This window comes from Mobula birostris, chromosome 14, assembly GCF_030028105.1.
Source record: "Mobula birostris isolate sMobBir1 chromosome 14, sMobBir1.hap1, whole genome shotgun sequence".
NCBI lineage: Eukaryota > Metazoa > Chordata > Chondrichthyes > Myliobatiformes > Myliobatidae > Mobula > Mobula birostris.
In genome coordinates, this window is record NC_092383.1 from 55,148,423 (window position 1) to 55,164,563 (window position 16,141).

General features: G+C 43.1%; 1 long non-coding RNA gene across 1 annotated transcript in view; it reads left to right on the top strand.

Moving 5' to 3' along the window:
* Positions 1–1,752: 1,752 nt before the first annotated feature.
* Positions 1,753–16,141, top strand: part of LOC140209494 (uncharacterized) — a 36,296-nt gene continuing 21,907 nt past the window's right edge. The window contains exons 1-2 of the long non-coding RNA XR_011888998.1: positions 1,753–1,780; positions 3,626–3,790. This is a non-coding gene — a long non-coding RNA (uncharacterized lncRNA). The remainder of the gene's footprint in view (positions 1,781–3,625; positions 3,791–16,141) is intronic.

Consider the following 16,141-nt stretch of genomic DNA (forward strand, 5'->3'; position numbering starts at 1 on the left):
AAGAGAGGTGAGGTCAACTTCTAACACTTACATATTCTTCAGGTGGAAGAACCAACAGAACTGCTGCATCTCTTCTCAAGTGATCCAGGTAAATTCCTACCTTCCAGTGCTCTTTGTGTGGCATCTAAACTTTTTCTGGAGATCTTCCACATGGTCCACCAGGTGCACTCATTTCCTCTCTTATCAGAAAGAACTTCAGGACGGTAGAGTAACTGGACATCAGAAACTGTCATTAATGTGTAGAATCAGGCTACAGCGGCAGCACCTGGGGGTAAATGTGTAAGATTAAAATGGTTTTAGTGTAGGAGCAGGGTAAGTGGGTGCTTGATGGTTAGCCAAAGGGATTTCTTCTGTGTTGAATGACTAAATCTTTAAAATGTTGTGCTGATGTGCCAATAGCTTCTACATTTGTACTACAGTACATGAAGGAATTCTTCCCTTGTCCCTGTAGAATTGCCCTGTTTATGCCAGAAACATTTAAATTCTTTTTCAAAGTCATGTTTATTGTTATATGACAAGTATATGAATGCACAAGTGCAATGAAAAACTTACTTGCAGCAACTTCATGGCCACATAGCATCATATAAACAGCACTCACAACAAAAAGAGATTATGCATAAATTATAAAAACAGGAATTCTGCAGATGCTGGAAATTCAAGCAACACACATCAAAGTTGCTGGTGAACGCAGCAGGCCAGGCAGCATCTCTAGGAAGAGGTGCAGTCGACATTTCAGGCCGAGACCCTTCGTCAGGACTAACTGAAGGAAGAGTGAGTAAGGGATTTGAAAGTTGGAGGGGGAGGGGGAGATCCAAAATGATAGGAGAAGACAGGAGGGGGAGGGATGGAGCCAAGAGCTGGACAGGTGATAGGCAAAGGGGATATGAGAGGATCATGGGACAGGAGGCCCAGGGAGAAAGACAAGGTGGAGGGAAACCCAGAGGATGGGCAAGGTGTATAGTCAGAGGGACAGAGGGAGAAAAAGGAGAGTGAGAGAAAGAATGTGTGTATAAAAATAAATAACAGATGGGGTATGAGGGGGAGGTGAGGCATTAGCGGAAGTTAGAGAAGTCAATGTTCATGCCATCAGGTTGGAGGCTACCCAGACGGAATATAAGGTGTTGTTCCTCCAACCTGAGTGTGGCTTCATCTTTACAGTAGAGGAGGCCGCGGATAGACATGTCAGAATGGGAATGGGACGTGGAATTAAAATGTGTGGCCACTGGGAGATCCGGCGGACAGAGCGTAGGTGTTCAGCAAAGCGGTCTCCCAGTCTGCGTCGGGTCTCGCCAATATGTAGAAAGCCACATCGGGAGCACCGGACGCAGTATATCACCCCAGTCGACTCACAGGTGAAGTGTCGCCTCACCTGGAAGGACTGTTTGGGGCCCTGAATGGTGGTAAGAACAAAGTCCATTTCAGTGCAAAGTGGGCAAAACGGTAATGGTGTTGCTGAACTATCATAATCAGGGTTTTGCAAGTGGATTCAAAAGCGGAATGGTTGAAGGGAAGTAACAGTTCTTGAACCTGGGACAGTGTGTGATGACAGCTGTAAGAAGATGGCATGGCCCAGATGGTGGGGCTCTTTGATGATGGGTACTGTCTCCTTGAGGCAGCATTTCCAGTACATATGACTATTTTTGGAAAGGGATGAGCCCATGAATTTTGCAGAATCTACTACTTTCTTCAGTTCTTTTTAATGTTATGCATTTGAATTGCCATTCCAGATAATGATGCAACCAGTCAGGATACAGTACTGATGACTGCATCTCTGCCCTGGGTAGGTCACTTGCTAATGCCTTTCTCCTTCCTGAAGTCAATAATCAACTTTTTAATTTTGCCGACATTGAGTGAGCTGTTCTGTTCTCAAACCTTCTAAAATAACATTGCCTGTGTTAAAATGACAGAATATCTTGAAATTGGCAACAAGTGCGTGCAATGTGCAGGCTTTCTTGGTGATATGTCTTAGTCTGTTTTCTTTATTTGGTTTCAGCTCCCTCAAGTGGTGAAGCGTGAAAATGTGTTACCAGTCGTCAATAATTAGGTTAATAACATCAACAAGAAATGGATTAAAATGCAATCTTCCAGAAATTTAAATATCAAATAATTTAACAGGCAAATGAAGTAGACGTTTGCTTCAGTTTTCTGAGTAAATGCCAGAGGCCAGACGAAAGCTTTAGTCCAGAGCAATAAAGAACATGCTGGAAGAACTCAGTGGGTTGAACAGCATCAGCAGGAGGAAATAAACTGTTGGCGTCTCGATCCGAAACCCTGCATCAGCATCTCCCACTGATGCTGCTTGCTCAGCTGAGGTCTTTCAACAGATTGCGTGTTGCCCCGGTGTCTGCAGTCTCTTGTGTCTCCTGCTTTCGTCCATCAGGCTAAAGATAACTTAGAACAACTCCCTTCCGCATCAGTGTACATAGATAAACCCCAAATTCTGAAGTAAAAGAGGTCTGCACTTGAGGTTCAGATTATGTCAATAAATTTCATTAGCTCCGAATATACCTCCCAGCATATGAAGGGAAACTTATAAATACTGTCGATGTTGGATATATTGTAAAATAAAAACTGGAAATCCTTGAAATACGCAGCAAGTCAGGGCATGTCAGCAGGCAGAGAAGCAGTGTTAATGTTTTAAGTCAAAGTGGCTTTGTTTGTTCTGATGAAAGAATGAAGAAGCTTTGACCTGAAACATTATCTCTGTTTCGCTTTCTACTGATGACCTGCTGAGTATTCCCAGCATTTTCTGGTATTTGAAGCTTATGATTATAACCCCATCCATTTATCTGTCTAAATATTAAAATGATCTTTGCAAGTTTTTCTTAAATAGCTTTCTGGTGCATTAAATGTATTTTCCACTTTTGCTATATTTCACTGTTCTCATTTTCAATTCCAATGGGGTACAATGGTTCAGTTATCAAACCAGTAATCCACAAGCATGGATTAATTATCCAGTTAAAATATGAGCAATACTTGGAAGAAGCAAGTAGTGGAATGTGGGAACTTCAATGTACTGAAAATTGAAAGCACTGGATAGAGTGGGCATGCAGAGGATGCTTTCAGAAGGGGAAGGGTCCATGGACCCCTCAGTTAATGGTACAGGTCTATGGCATGAAAAAGGTCGGGAACCCCTGGTCTAGGACTCGAGGAAACAGCCTCAGAAGAAAAGGATGTTCCCTTAGAACAGAGATGAGGAGGAATTTCTTGAGCCAGGGGGTGGTGAATCTATTGAATTCATTGTCACGATAGCTGTGGAGGCCAAGTCATTGGGTATAGAATGGATTCCGGATAATTGGGCCATTAATTAATTGGGTAGCCACTTAATTGGGACAACTCTCAGAGAATAAAATCTAATTGAGAGAATGGACAGCATTCCCTTGATTTATTTGGGATTTAACATCGCTTAATTGGGACAGGAGACTGTTGCCGAAGTTTCAAACTAATGTCAGTCGTATGCTCCTGTGTGGCCATTTAATACTACACGGTGCTTAGAATGGACAGTTTTTAAATAGCATCAGTTGCATGTGTCTGCGTTCAAAAAGCAGTGAATTTTTGTCACTGAAAGTGACAAGAAATAAGCCATCAGACAATTCGAAACTGATTTGCTCACTGCGGTTTCAAGCATTCAGGCACAAAGGTCCAGAATTGGCCAGAAGTGAAAATGAAATGATTTCATCCTTCAACAAGTTAGATACTACAAAGAATTTGAAGGCATCAACAATTGTCTTGAATGTTACAATGAAAATGAAGATTTGGAGGATTCAATAGTCGAAAGTATTGCATAAAGGTAAATCATTATCTGCATCACCTGTCAGGGCTGATATTGTTCATTTATATTAAATCAAAAGAACACAGTAGCTTCTGTTAATGCTTTGTACCTTCAGAAACTAATCAAAAGAAACATGTGGGAACCAGGGATCATATCTATTTTGTTTTACTTTAGTGAGGCGAGTACTTATGACATGGTGCGTAATGACATATGCCATTCACGTACTTCTTACATATAATGGATTATGTGAAAAACAAAGTATGCTTATCAAACAATATATTTACAATATTACTCAGATATTACTGAAGTATTAAATACACAACACTTCCTCCGTGCTTAGGTTGAAACTGCAACTCAGTATAGAATGCATCTCAAATCAAATCTGTAATGTATAGCTCTCTAGTTATTATATATATATATATATATATATACGGTACACTATGTTGTAGGGTAATTTAATGAGTAATGTACTAAAGACTGTCCTACATACACCATCTTTGAGTTGTTGTGTTCACTTCAAGAGACGGTGTCTGATATAATAATGTCAGCGAAAGGTGACTGCTTTTGGTTTGTCCGTAATGGAAGTAGAGGTTGCAGCTTTTATTTAGCACATAGAATGATCCTCACATGTTTTATTCACAAATTCCTACAATATAATACAACTATTATATAGACATCCACAGCACAGTTCTCTTTACAGAAGGGAAGGTTTGCCCCTGAACTGGAAGGGATCCAATATTCTAGTGGGAAGGTTTACTAATGGAGTTTAAACTAGAGTTGCAGGGGGATGGGAACCAGAGTGCCAGAACAGTTAGTGGACAGATTGTGAAGCCAGATGTTGGTAAGACCTCAAACAAAGTCAGGAATCAAAAGGTTGAATATGGTGCGACTGGTATCCTGAACTGTGTATACTTCAATGCAAGAAGTATCATAGGAAAGGTGGGATTTTGAGGAACAGATTTGTAAAAAAAATCACAGACTATTGCAAGAACCATAAAGTTGTAGCAGAAACAAGATGCTGGAAATCCAAGCCACACACACAAAATGCTGGAGGAACTCAGCAGGCCAGGCAGCATCTATGGAAAAGAGTAATCAGTCAATGTTTCAGGCCGGGACTCTTTATCAGTACTGGAAAAAAAAAGATGAGCAGTCAGAGCAAGAAGGTGGGGGGTGGAGAAAGAACAAGTTGGTAGTGGATAGGCGAAATCAGGAGAATGGGAAAGCTGAAGTAAAGAGCTGGGAAGTTGATTGGTGAAAGAGACAAAGGGCGAAAGAAGGGGGAATCTGATAGGAGAGGACTGAGGACCATGGAAGAGAGGGAAGTGGGAGGAGTTCAAGAGAGAGGTAATGGGCAGGTAAGGAGATAAGGTGAGAAGGGAAAAATTAATGGGGAATGGTGAAGTGGGAGGGGGGCACTTACCAGAAGTTCGAGAAATGGATGTTCATGTCATTAGATTGGTGGCTACCCTGACGGCATATAAAGCGTTGTTCCTGACTGTGGCCTCATTATAGTAGGTAGTTTAGTTTTCCACATATTGACTGGGAATCCAATACTCTAAAAGGTCTAGAAGGGATAGAATTCGTCAAAAGAGTTCAGGAAAGTTTCCTTCAGTATGTGGAAGTGCCAATGAGAGAGTGTGCAATACTGGATCTGTAATGAGGGAATGAGACAGGACAGATGACAGAAGTTTTTGTAGGAGAACACTTTGCATCTAGTGACCACAGTGCCATTAGTTTCAAAGTAAATGTGCAATAAAACAGGTCCGGTCCGCTAGTTGACATTCTAAATTGGAAAAAGGCCAATTCTGATGATATCAGAAATGATCTGGCAAGTGTGTATTAGGACAGGCTGTTTTCTGGCAAGGGTGTACTTGGAAAGATGGAGGTCTTCAGAAGTGAAATTTTGAGAGTACAAAGCTTGTATATGCTTGTCAGAGTAAAAGGTAAGGATAACAAGTGCGGGGAAACATAGTTTCACACGATACTGAGGTCCTGGTTAAGAGAAAATAAGGAGGCCCATTACAGGTATGGGCAGGTAGGGAAACATGACATGCTTATGGAGCATAAGAAATGCAAGAGAACATTTAAGAAAGAAATCAGGAGGGCTAAAAGAGGACATGAAGTTGCTCAAGCAGACAAGATGAAGGAGAATCCTAATGGATTCAACACATATGTTAAGAGCAAAAGGATTTCCATGGACAAAATTGGTCCTTTGGAAGACCAGAATGGTAATCCATGTGTGAAGTCAAAACAGGCGGGGGAGATCTTAAGAACATTATTTGCATCTGAATTTACTTGGGAGACAGTTACTGAGTCTATAGATGTGAGGCAAAGTGGCATTGACCCTGTACAGATTACAGAGGAGAAGCTGTTTGCTATCCTGAGGCAAGTCAGGCTGGATAAGTCTCCGGCGTTGAATAAGGTGTTCCCTCAGAATTTATGATAGGTAAGTGCAGAAATTGCTGGAGCCTTAGTAGAGGTATTTAAATCATCTTTATCAACAGAAAAATACCAGGGGATTAGAGGATTGGATGTAGAGTAGTCAATGTTGTTCAGCTGTTAAAAAAAAGGCTCTAAACATAAACCAGGAAATTATAGACCAGTGAGTCCGACATCAGTTACAGGAAAGTTATTGGAAGGTGTTCTAAGTGGCCGGATATATAAGTATTTGGATAGACATGGACTGATTAAGAATAGTCAGCATGGCTTCACACATGGTAGGTCATGTCCAACCAATCTTTCTGGAGAAGGAGGATGAGAGGAGACATGATAGAGGTGTACAAGATAATAAGAGGAATAGATAGAGTGGATAGCCAGCGCCTCTTCCCCAGGGCACCACTGTTCAATACAAGAGGACATGGCTTTAAGGTAAGGGGTGGGAAGTTCAAGGGGGATATTAGAGGAAGGTTTTTCACTCGGAGAGTGGTTTGTGCGTGGAATACACTGCCTGAGTCAGTGGTGGAGGCAGATACACTGGTGAAATTTAAGAGACTACTAGACAGGTATATGGAGGAATTTAAGGTGGGGGGTTATATGGGAGGCAGGGTTTGAGTGTCGGCACAACATTGTGGGCCGAAGGGCCTGTACTGTGCTGTACTATTCTATGTTCTATGTTCTATGAGGGGAAACATCTTCACTCAGAAGGATGTGAGAGTGTGGAATGAACTGCCAGCACAAATGATGCATGCAAGCTCAATTTCGGCGTTTAAGGGAACTTTGGATAGGTACGTGGATGGCAGGGATGTGGAGGACTATGGTCCCAGTGCAGATCGATGGGAGTAGGCAGTTTAAATGCTCTTGGCATGGACTAGATGGGCCAAAGGGCCTGTTTCTATGCTGTACTTCTCTATGACTCTATGGCCCTAATTCATCAGCATTTCCATGATTAGTGATCATTTTGAATTTGATCTTGTAATTGTGTCCAAGAGCAGAATCCATCTGTGCATTCGTGCTGTTACTGTTAGTAGAACACCCCTCTGTGGATTGAAAATGGACAACAGTGGTTGATGATCAGTAATGAGGGTAAGCTTTTACCCCATACAAGTACTGGTTGAAATGTTTTACGCCCCAACACAGACTCAAGGCCTCTCTGTCAACTTAAGCATAATTTTTCTCTGCAGTGGTAAGTGAATGTGATGCAAAGGCTATGGGGTATTCACTTCCATCACTCTTAATATGTAATGTGATTGCACCTATACTGTAAGACAAGCTGTCACAAGCAAGCTTCGTTGAGCGATGTGTGAGTATTGCAATGTGTGAGTACACTGTCTAACATCACCATTTCCTTTATCTTTTTGAAAGCCACCTCACACCGCATTGCCCACTGCCATTTCTTCCCGATCTGCAGTAATGAGTTCAAGGAGTGCAACACAGTAGCCAGGTTTGGCAAGAACTGTTATAATAATTGACAAATTCTAAAAAGGACCACAAATGTGACATGTCTTTTGGCCTTGGGGTGTACGCCACTGCTGAATTTTCTCAGCACACATGTAATGCTTGTGTGTCAATGGTGTGGCCACAGTAAGTGATGCTTGGTTTCAAGAATTCACACTTTTTGCATTGTGCTCCAAGCCCATAATCTTCTAATTGTTTTAAAATTGTCTTGAGATTTTGGAGACGTTCCTTGTCATCCTCATCGGTAACAATGATGTCATTCGGGTAACTCTGAGTGCCTGGGAAGCCTTACAGCACTTGGTCCATAGCTCTCTGTCAGAGTGCAGGTGCAGACGCTACTCCAGAAATAAGCCTATTATAGCAACAAGGCCACTTGTGAGTGTTTATGGTGAGAAATGCTTTGGACTCTTCTTCCATCTCCATCTGTAGTTAGGCTTCAGCTAGGTCCACTTTGCTGAAATGTTCCTCTCCAGAAAGGTTTGCAAAGAAAGCCTCTATCCTGAGCAGAGGGTATTGGTATACTTATAGTACAGGGCTGATCGTGACCTTAAAATTACCACAGATCCTGATGAACCCATTCTTCTTGGACACTGGGACCACTGGCATTGTCTATGGGCTCCGTTCAATATTTAAAAGAGTTCCTTCAGCCTCCATGTGATCTAGTTCACTTTATAAGGAACTGGACGGGCTTTATAAAACTTGGGTGTGATATTTTCACTTAACAATGTTTTTCCATTTATATGTTTGAGTTTTCCAATGCCATCCTTGAACATTACAATGGCATCACCCAGTGCCCTTCCTAATTCGCTTTCAGTCGACTCTGTTGCAGGGCATGTGACATGCAAGTGGTGGATGGATCTCAAAATCAAGTTGCAGTTGTCTCAGCCAATCACAGCCCCCACAATGTTGGTGCTCCTGTTTTACTATATACAAGTCCAATGTGGCTTGCTGATTGTTATGTTTCACCGTTACAAATGTCATTCTCACAGGAGTTAACTTTTCTCCAGTATAAGTTCTCAGTTGGACACCTGCAGGCTTCAGATCAGTATCTTTGAAATGCCACTCAAACTCTTTTTGTGCAATGACTGAAATAGCCGAGCCAGTGTCCAATTCCATTTTAATTAACTTGCTGCCCACTTCTAGTGTAATCCATATTGCTTGTCTCTTGATAGTTTTCACATTGTCAATCTCAAGACTAATCAATCCTGTGTCACGCTCATCATTATCAGTTTTTCAACAACAGAATGCAGATCAGTGCTCTTTTTGAAACTGCAACTTGACTTTCTATCTTTTTCTCTTCCCTGTGCAGTCTATTTATTTTTGTCTGCCTGACATGCTTTTTGTATGTGTCCTACCCTGTGGCATTTTCTGCAATGTTTAAACTTTAAACCTGCATTGGTCTGGTGTATGTGAGCCCCTGCCACAAAGGTAACACAATTTGTTCAATCAGACAGTTTCTCAAAGCTCAAAATAAAATTTACTATCAGAGTACATACATATCACCACTTATAACCCTGAGATTCCTTTTCTATGGGCATGCTTAGCAAATCTATAGAACAGTAACTGTAAACTGTAAATATCAGGAACTATAAACTCTAAACATCAATGCAAATGCAGATATAAATAAATAGCAATAAATAACGAGCATGAAATAACAAGATAATAGAGTCCTTAAATGAGGGTAGCTATTCCCTTTTGTTCAAGAGCCTGATGGCTGAGGGGTAGTAACTGTTCTTGAACCTGGTGGTGCGAGTTCTAAGGCTTTTGTACCTTCTACCTGATGGCAGCAGCGAGAAAAGAGCATGCCTTTGTGGAGAGGATCTTTGATGATGGATCTGCTTTTCTACGGCAATGTTTCATGTAGGTTGGGAGGATTTTACCCATGAGGTACTGGGTTGAATCCACTACCTTTTGTGGGATTTTCCACTCAAAGGCATTGGTGTTCCCATACCAGGCCATAATGCAGCCAGTCAGCACACTCTCCACCACACATCTATGGAGGTTCGCCAAGGTGTTTGATGACATGCTGGATCTTGGCAGACTCCTGAGGAAGTAGAGGCGCTGTCATGCTTTCTTTGCAATTATATTTATATGATGGTCCAGTTGTGACATTGCAATTTTGTTCACTCTCACATTCATTCCTGACAGCGACCTATTGACCATCCCTAATTTTCCATATGTGAAGAGATCCTATCTCTAAGAATCCCCAATAATTTCCCTACCACTAATATAAGGCTGACATTTTTGTCTAATGCCCTGCCCTACATAAAAAAGAAACAACATTGATTACTCTTCAGTCCTCTGGAGCACCAGCTATAACTAGAGAGAATACATAGACCTCTTTCATGGTCCCAGTAACCTCCTCTCTTGCTCCTCTCAATAACCTGGAATAGATCCAGTATGACTTTGGGGACTTACCCACTTCAATGATCTTCAAGAGTCCCAACACTGCTTGATATCAAATGCCCCAGAATATCAGTATACCCCCTGCTTGATCTCACTGTCCTCTGTGTCCTTCTTGCTGAATGCCAATGCAAGGCATTCATTTAGTACCTCATTGACTCCAGATGTAAACCTACAAACTTCTAGCTATGACCTTCCTTTCTCCTGAAGTGGTCCTACCAACAAATTTAGAATTGTGTTTCTAATGTATAGGATTCTTTTACATCCCATTTGCCCAAGTCATTTCATGGATCCTTATAGCCTTCCTGATCCCTTGTTTAAATTATCTACTGTTTCGCTTATATTCCTCAGGACCGTGACCGATTTCAGCTGAAAATAAGTTTCTTTCCATCTGTGCATACATGTACTTGTGCATTAACAATAAAAACATAAATTTGACTGTCACGACTCAGTAACATAGGAATCAGTCCAGACTTTCATATAGCGAGACCAGCAGTCTGGCAAATAACATTCATGTCATATGCCAGGAAATAATCATCTCCAACAAGGAAGGCTGTAGCTACCTATCTTTGACAATAAACAGCCAAGTCCCCAGTCATCAACATCTGGGAAGGTGGGTCACCAGCAAACACAAGCTTACCAGGCCCATAGGAGAACAGTGAGTGATTGGACAACAACACCTTGAAACCTTTCACAACATCTGTAAGGAAGAAAGCAGGGGTATAATGGAATAATTTCCACTTTCCCAGATAACTGATTCCTCAAGCTCATTCAGGAATAAGCAGCTCACTTAACTGGGGCTGATTTCGCCACCATGAACGTAAATTTCCCCCACATTCAATGCACAATAGCTGGTACGTGCCATCTACAAAATGTACTGCCATACTTACTGAGGCTACTCCAATGCTACCACACAACAAGGAAAAGACCAGCAGGTACGTAGAAACACGACCACCTGCAGGTTCCACTCTACATTCCACACTGCCCCTACCTAGATGAACATTATCATCACTGGGTCAAATTCCAGCCATATTCACCAAATAGACTATAGGAAGGTAGCTTATCATCAGAGGCAGCTGGAGGATTCACATAAATACTAGCCGTGTAATGCTCAAGTTGCAAAAAATAACCGATAGAATCATATAGACAATGAACAGAAACAGGGCCTTCAGCCCCTTGCACAGGGCCTTCAGCCCTCATGCCCAGAGCCTTCCAAAAAATAACAGATAGAATCACATAGACAATGAACAGAAACAGGGCCTTCAGCCCCCATGGCCTGAGCCTTCAGCTCCCATGACCAGGGCCTTCAGCTCCCATGGCCTGGGCCTTCAGCTCCCATGGCCTGGGCCTTCAGCCCCCATGCCCATGCTGACTATAAATGAAATCTAAAGCAATAGAAGAAAGAGTATTAGTAATTTATCATTAACCTGGTTATTGAAATCCATTTCATCCTGGTTTCTCTGTGTACCTAAGTGTGAGCTTTCTTATGAAAACAATAAAAAATATTCACATTGGACCAACTTGTTAGAAAAACCCAAGCTGACCAGCTGAAGTGAGTTAGAACAGTTGTACTGTCAGAACGTTCAGATATGGTCCAAGCTCAGGAAGAGACACTGACAGTACACAGACATTAATGGTAACAGGATTTTAAGGGAAAAGAAAACAATAAAAACTAGGCCAAATAGGGCCATTGACTAAAACTCTCAAACGGAAAAATAGATGCCAACACTGTGGCTAAAAGTAATATCTAAATATAAAACGAATACTACTAGACTTCATCATCAGTCAACTCGATAGTCCACTTTCTCAGGCAAGGCTGAATGCAAACAGGCAGCATAACGTTGCTGTGTTTTGCTCAAGTCTCGACAAACGCCACAACAAAAGGAAGGGTGCTAAATACCACCATAGTAATTAGCTGACACATGCATATTTACGAGCACAATTGCGGAACCTGCTGTGTACCCCACTTGTGAGGGGAGCCTAGACCCTGCAGATGTGACAGATGCATCAACCCCTTCACAATATGAGAAACTTAATCATTTATTTATACTGTTAAAACACCACCCTGCAGTTAAAAAAAATGTCAGTCTGTACATCTTACTTGAAACAGCAAGGCCTTGTCAAGGTACTGCATGGCAGGCTGATCACTTGGGATTCAGGATAGGTAAACCAACTGAAAACAGAGTTGGCTCAGTGGATGGAGACGATGAGATGTGGGAGGGGGTGTTATCAGATTATAGGCCTGTGCACAGGGTGGATGGAGACGATGAGATGTGGGGGGGTGTTATCAGATTATAGGCCTGTGCACAGGGTGGATGGAGACGATGAGATGTGGGAGGGGGTGTTATCAGATTATAGGTCTGTGCACAAGGATTGCTGCTGATTATAGGCCTGTGCACAGGGTGGATGGAGACGATGAGATGTAGTGGGGGGAGGTGTTATCAGATTATAGGCCTGTGCACAGGGTGGATGGAGACGATGAGATGTAGTGGTTGGTGGTGTTATCAGATTATAGGCCTGTGCACAGGGTGGATGGAGACGATGAGATGTTGGGGGGGGGGGTGTTATCAGATTATAGGCCTGTGCACAGGGTGGATGGAGACGATGAGATGTGGGAGGGGGTGTTATCAGATTATAGGCCTGTGCACAGGGTGGATGGAGACGATGAGATGTTGGGGGGGGGGTGTTATCAGATTATAGGCCTGTGCACAGGGTGGATGGAGACGATGAGATGTAGTGGGGGGGGGGGGCGTTATCAGATTATAGGCCTGTGCACAGGGTGGATGGAGACGATGAGATGTAGTGGTTGGTGGTGTTATCAGATTATAGGCCTGTGCACAGGGTGGATGGAGATGATGAGATGTTGGGGGGGGTGTTATCAGATTATAGGCCTGTGCACAGGGTGGATGGAGACGATGAGATGTGGGGGGGTGTTATCAGATCATAGGCCTGTGCACAGGGTGGTTGGAGACGATGAGATGTGGGGGGGTGTTATCAGATTATAGGCCTGTGCACAGGGCGGATGGAGACGATGAGATGTGGCAGGGGGTGTTATCAGATTATAGGCCTGTGCACAGGGTGGATGGAGAGGATGAGATGTGGGGGGGGGGGGGGTGTTATCAGATTATAGGCCTGTGCACAGGGTGGATGGAGACGATGAGATGTGGGGGGGGGGGTGTTATCAGATTATAGGACTGTGCACAAGGATTGCTGCTGATTATAGGCCTGTGCACAGGGTGGATGGAGACGATGAGATGTAGTGGGGGGGGGGGGTGTTATCAGATTATAGGCCTGTGCACAGGGTGGATGGAGAGGATGAGATGTAGTGGGAGGGGGTGTTATCAGATTATAGTTCTGTGCACAGGGATTGCTGCTGATTATAGGCCTGTGCACAGGGTGGATGGAGACGATGAGATGTAGTGGGGGGGGTGTTATCAGATTATAGGCCTGTGCACAGGGTGGATGGAGAGGATGAGATGTAGTGGGAGGGGGTGTTATCAGATTATAGGTCTGTGCACAGGGTGGATGGAGACGATGAGATGTAGTGGGGGGGGGTGTTATCAGATTATAGGCCTGTGCACAGGGTGGATGGAGACAATGAGATGTAGTGGGGGGGGTGTTATCAGATTATAGGTCTGTGCACAGGGATTGCTGCTGATTATAGACCTGTGCACAGGGTGGATGGAGACGATGAGATGTGGGAGGGGGTGTTATCAGATTATAGGCCTGTGCACAGGGTGGATGGAGACGATGAGATGTGGCGGGGGGTGTTATCAGATTATAGGCCTGTGCACAGGGTGGATGGAGAGGATGAGATGTAGTGGGGGGCGGTGTTATCAGATTATAGGCCTGTGCACAGGGATTGCTGCTGATTCCACAGTCATGTACACTCAGTGGCCACGGTATTAGGCACCTCCTGTACTCAATAAAATGGCCATTGGGTGTATGTTTGAGGTCTTCTGCTGCTGTAACCCACCCACTTCAATGTTAGATATGCTGTGTTTTCAGAGATGTAACACATGATTATTTGAGTTACTGTCACCTTCCTGTCTTCTGAAATCAGCCTGGCCATTCTCCTCTAACTTCTCTCATTTTTGCCCAAAGAACCTTTTTTTTGCAGCATTCTACAGACTATTATGTGTGAAAATCCCAGGAGATCAGCAATTTTTGAGATACTCAAGCCACCCCATCTGGCACCAGCAATATTTCACCTACAAAGTCACTTCAATCACGTTTCTTATCCATTCTGTTGTGTGGTCTGAAGAACAACTGAGCCACTTGACCATGTCTGCTTGCTTTTCTGCATTGAGTTGTTGCTACATGATTAGATATTTGCATTTACGAGCAGCTGTACAGGTGTATCTAATAAAGTGGCCACTGTGTGCATCTTAACCATGTGGTTGAGAACATCAGTGGCATAATTAGTAAGTCTGCAGATGATATCAAAATTAGTGGTGTGGTGGGCAGTGAAGATGGCTGTCTTAAGCTACAATAGGATTTACATCAACTGGGAAAGTGGGCCAAGGGAGGGCAGATGGAATTTAACTTGGACAAGTACGAAGTAATACATTTTGGGAAGTTAAACATTGGTAGCATGTACAATGAATGATAGGGCCCTGTGAGTGTTGTAGAACTGAGACCTAGAGTACAACACATAATTTAAAGTCGTTTATTGTCATCGAACTCTATACATGTATATAATGTAATGTATACAGTATAACGTGTATAGAAACGAGAAAATGTCTCTCCGATATCGCCTCCATGAGCAAGAAGGCACAGCAATGCAACCCCCCTCCCCAATCTTAACTGCATTTTGCAGTAGCACCATTGAGAGCATCCTGACAAGTTGAGAGCATCAACTGCTGGAACGGGAACAGTCGAACATTGGACCTAAAATCCATACAAAGGTCTGTGAGAACAGCTGAGAAGATCATAATGGTCTCCCTACCACCCATCGGGGATATCTATCACAAGTGCTGCATCATTAAAAATCCCATCCATCCATCCAGCATCTTCTTTGACTTTCTACCACCAGGCAGGAGACTCCGATGCATTAAAAACAAGAATGGTGAGGATGAGAAACAGTTTCTTCCCTCAAGTCATTAGGCTTCTGATCTCCCTGCTGCATCGTATGTGAAGTGTCACGGGTTAATTTGTTACATACCTTACAATATTTAATATTAAATAACTGTGGTTTGTTATTTATGTGTGATTCATCTGTAGATTTTACGCTTACCTTCATAAGTTATCTTGTGTTACGTGTATTACTGTGCTTTACACCCTGGGTTGGAGAAACGCTGTTGAAAATGGCAACGTAAGTAAACAAGGAAGCAAGGAAAGTGTATTGTCTACTTGTCCTCATCAGACAGACATTGAGTCAGTTAAAGCTGTATAAAAAATTGGTCAGAGTGCTGGTCTGGACATAGGAAGGATGTGATAAGCTAGAGAGGGGGCACAAAATTTTCACAAAGATGTTACCAAGACTATATAGCTTGAGTTATAAGAAGATTGGATGAGCTGTGGTTGTTTCCCCTGGAGCGACGGTGGCTAAGTGGTGACATAACTGAGTTCTATAAAACCATAAAAGTCACTGAGAAGATGGATTGTCACAGTCATTTTTCCTGGAGTAGGGGAGTCTAAAACGTGAGGGCACAGACTTTAACCTATACTTAAGTTTAAACTATGCCTTACCTCACATACTGAAAGGGGCAGGCAGCACACACAAAATGCTGGTGAACGCAGCAGGCCAGGCAGCATCTCTAGGAAGAGGTACAGTTGACGTTTCAGGCCGAGGCCCTTCGTCAGGACTAACTGAAGGAAGAGTGAGTAAGAGATTTGAAAGTGGGAGGGGGAGGGGGAGATCCAAAATGATAGGAGAAGACAGGAGGGGGAGGGATGAAGCCAAGAGCTGGGAAGTTGACTGGCAAAAGGGATACAAGGCTGGAGAAGGGGAAGTATCATAGGATGGAAGGCCTTGGAAGAAAGAAAGGGGGAGGGGAGCACCAGAGGAAGATGGAGAATAGGCAAGGAGTTATTGTGAGAGGGAAAGAGAGGAAAAAAATTAGGGATGGG